This window comes from Sinocyclocheilus rhinocerous, unplaced genomic scaffold (genome assembly GCF_001515625.1).
Source record: "Sinocyclocheilus rhinocerous isolate Xijiao unplaced genomic scaffold, SAMN03320098_v1.1 scaffold1719, whole genome shotgun sequence".
NCBI lineage: Eukaryota > Metazoa > Chordata > Actinopteri > Cypriniformes > Cyprinidae > Sinocyclocheilus > Sinocyclocheilus rhinocerous.
In genome coordinates this window covers 195973-199887 of record NW_015664048.1, presented here as the reverse complement: position 1 = coordinate 199887, position 3915 = coordinate 195973, and the positions used below count along the sequence as shown (strand labels likewise).

Here is a 3915-nt window from a genome sequence, read left to right as displayed (position 1 = left end):
GAGAGAGAGAGTGTGAGTTCGTGTTGTTCATCTGCGCTCCATTAATATGATGTGCTGGCATTTTTGGAAGGACAACGACTGACCGTGACTGACCAAAATACTGGCATCTGATTGGCTGAGCCCTCATCATCAGCGAGACGTGACTGACGTGTGTGTGTGTGTGTGTGTGTGTTTGGATGAGGGATGTTTCTCCCAAAATACCACTGATTCTTTGAAATGGTCAGACTGGTGCTTAGAAAATGTATAATTAATGCTTTAAAATTATGGTGAAAATTAAAATTGCGATTGCCAGTTGAAAGCATTCTGGTTACTGAACATTGTAGTTTTATCTCCATTCAGACAGATTATATTTCATGATATTAAAGTGACCTTTGGCCTTCAGTCACAGCTTAGTCTGTACTAAAGGTCAGAGAGTGACAGCAAAGGTCAAAGTTCAGCCAGATTAAAGCGTGTGATGTTTCTAATGTGATCAGAAATGTTCAGGACAGTAACTCTACAATGCTGAGTCTTTAAGTGTGTTAAATTGCTCGATAAAATCCTATAAACTCATTTGGTGATTATAATGAATATTTCAGAGACTCTTATTATTCGTATACATGTTTTCAATTATTTACATAATATTTTATTGTTTTTTATAGTAATTAATTGTGTGGATTTGTCATTTTTATTTATTTATTTTTATTTTTAATTAGTAATTTAGTACGGCAAGTAGCTGAAACAAATTTTGAATGAATGATTTTTAATAAATTAATACTATAATATTAATAGATTCACTTAATAAGAAATGAATACATTTAATATTATTTTAATTTAATATTAAAATTAATATTACAAATATTATTAATTAATAGGTAATTAATGCATTTTTTTGTATTTTATTTTTATTTTTTATTTTTCATTTCTTAGTTTATCTTTAAGTAACAAAAGTTGTTTTATGGTAATAGGTAATTAATGCATTTTTTTGTATTTTAATTTTAATTTTTAATTTCTTAGTTTAAGTAACAAAAGTTTTTTATGGTTTTGGTTTTAGTTTATTATAATAACCCTGTTTTTAATTAAATCTAACAGATTATTTTATGAAAATGTAAAGGAGAACTAAAACAAAATGTTTGTTTTTTTTAGTGTTCAATGATTATTTCTGTCTGTATTGTTTGTATAATCACTGTGACTCATAACCATCTTAACTTTTGTTTAATATTTAAGTGATCCAGATAATATTGCGTCAGATTTTCCTCTAGTTCTTTCTGTCACACTTTCAGTTTCTTCACAGAAATCTCCAGACGTTCTTTCTCTCTCCTCAGAAATAATCATTAACCTGAATGTTTGTCATCTTACTCCAGAGTTTGTGTTTAAAGGATCGACACAAACGTACAGTACATGAAGATCCCTGACTTTGAACAAACACACTTGAGCTGAGCAAATGAGACGCAGACATACACAATGCAAAGGCTTTGTTTAATAGCTTTACTTAAGATTATTGTGAACTAAAGTATTTGATGCAGTCCTTAATTTACATTTGCCATCCCAAAAATATATACATTTTCATGTTAAGCAAAAGATATTCACTGTTTACGACTCCTAACCTCTTAGACTGAAAGCAAAATATGATTTGACCTCCTCGTATGTGTTTCATATTTCCAAAGGTCATAAATGGAAAAAAAATGTTTGTCAATAAAATGTATAATTCTTCTCAAAATCAGGGTTTTTATAGTTAACTACATCTAAAACCATTACTAATAATAATAACAACAAATAAATAAAATTAACATTAACTGAAATAAAATATATATTAAAAATTAACAATATACAGTAGTCAACATTTGAAGTGGATCAAAAAAGTTCATCTAAGACAAGAACACTTTTAGGTTTTAGGACAAATTTGATGAAAGGTTTTGACTTCAAATGTTAACTATAGTATATTTCAGCTACATTTATTTTATTTCAAAAACTAATAAAATACAAACAAAATGACCAAAACTCTCAAATTAAAATAAAAGTGGAAAATAATAAATAAATACTATATTAGTATCTCAGAGTTTTTTTTGATGTGTGTTTATGATTTAATGACCACGTTGATAGCACTTAATGCTGGTTTTCACCAGGAGACGGAGACATTTATGCCTTCTATTTGTTTAAAATATCTTGAAAATTCTGTATGGCGATTTTATTATTTTAGAGAATATTTTTATTACTATTTCAAATGTTTAAGTTCAGTTCTTTCTAAACAATAGATTTTCTGTGACAAAAAAAAGCTCAATTTTTTTGGTCTGGCTGGCTATTGGAATATTATATGTGGTCATATATCAGTTTAGATAACTATATCATACATGTTTCATAATAAAGCTACCATATGGAGACAGATGAATACAGTTGGAAAATCATTTCATTTGCTTTGATGTTTTAATACGCTCGTTCACATTGATTCTCTTGCAAGAAATTCAAGAAAACATTCAAATAAATGTTATTCATTCACTTTCTCCTCTTAAAACGTTTACTAAGCTGATAAAGTTTGATGTCCTTTAGCTGTACTGAGAAATGATTAACGTTATCAGAACGTTCCGGCAAGGTTCTATCAATGTTCTTCCAGTAACATTAATAGAGCGTTCATTCAACGTTATCTGGTCTTTATTAATGTTCTTACACTCTTAAAAATAAAGGTGCTTCACGATGCCATAGAACAACCTTTTTTGTCTAAATGGTTCCATAAAGAACCTTTAACATCTGAAGAAGGTTCTTATTATTCTGAAAGGTTTTAGTTGAATGTTCAGTTGTAACATTTTTTAAAAGTAACTTTTTTGTTTTAGAACGTTTAGAAAACATTCAAAATGTAACGTTCCCATAGTGTTTGCAAAACGATCAAAACGGAAAGTTCCTTTGATGTTACAATAACCAAATTAAAATGTGTTTAAAAAGTTTTTAAAAGCTGGACGCCAAAATTCAATTCATGTTAGAAAAAAAAAAAACGTTCTTTTTTCTGGGAAGCACATAAAGATTCTTTAAGCATAATGATAAACCATTTTTAATAGACGACCGAATGCAGTCATAAAGCGTGTGTTCAGTGCTTGTTTATATGTATGTTTCTTGTTTATGTGAGGTGAATGTTTGATCTGAGAGAGATCTGCATGTGTTCGAGGAGCCGCTCGACTCTCAGCTTCAGATTCATTCTTTTGCTGCATGTTTTGTCAATAAATGAGTCTAAAAAGTCTGATTGAATAGCATCCTCTTTGAATAAAAGCATCTGCTTTCACTTGTTGCTTCTTGCTGTTTAAAAACAGTTTCTCATTTCTACACACTTCTGAGATATACTAGGGTTAATTAGGGTAAATATTAGGGTAAATTCAGGTCAATTGAGTCAATTTTGAAATTACAATGACTGTAGGCCTATATATAATATTTATATGTAATCACATTAGACATATATACTGGATGCAAAATCATGTATCAAACAGTATTGCATTTCAAAATTGTACCTAGACAGCATTTTTAGGCAACTTTGTTATTAATTCTTTTTTTATTTTCATGTGTCAACGTAAATTATTGAGATAATTGTTTTTACACCGATGCTATAGACACAATATCAATACATGCAATAAAAATACGGACCGAATGCTGGACGGAACGGAGCAGCGCGCGCTGCAGTATGAGCAAACTTTGGTGAGTTCTGTTTGTTTGTTTCTCTCTCTCTGTCTCTCGGGTTTTGTCGTTATCTCTCAGACTCTGATTGTGTTTATCAGTCGTTCTCGGCTGTATAGAGCTGTCAGTCGTGTTTGTGACTCTTGACTTGTTGATGAGTGTCTGCTGCTATCTCAGACTGCTGTGTGAAGTATCTGTTTTTAGTTCATGTCAAAGTTGAGTAACAATTATGATTCATAGTCATGACATGATCTCTCATTCTGTGTATTTCAGTGGTCCAAC

General features: G+C 30.3%; 1 protein-coding gene across 1 annotated transcript in view; it reads left to right on the top strand.

The window, feature by feature from the left end:
* The first annotated feature begins 3617 nt into the window (after positions 1-3617).
* The window catches only part of LOC107729598 (chloride channel protein 2-like), a 69227-nt gene continuing 68929 nt past the window's right edge, over positions 3618-3915 (top strand). Inside the window, exon 1 of the mRNA XM_016540179.1 lies at positions 3618-3654. The gene's annotated coding sequence lies outside the window, so the exon portion shown is untranslated. The remainder of the gene's footprint in view (positions 3655-3915) is intronic.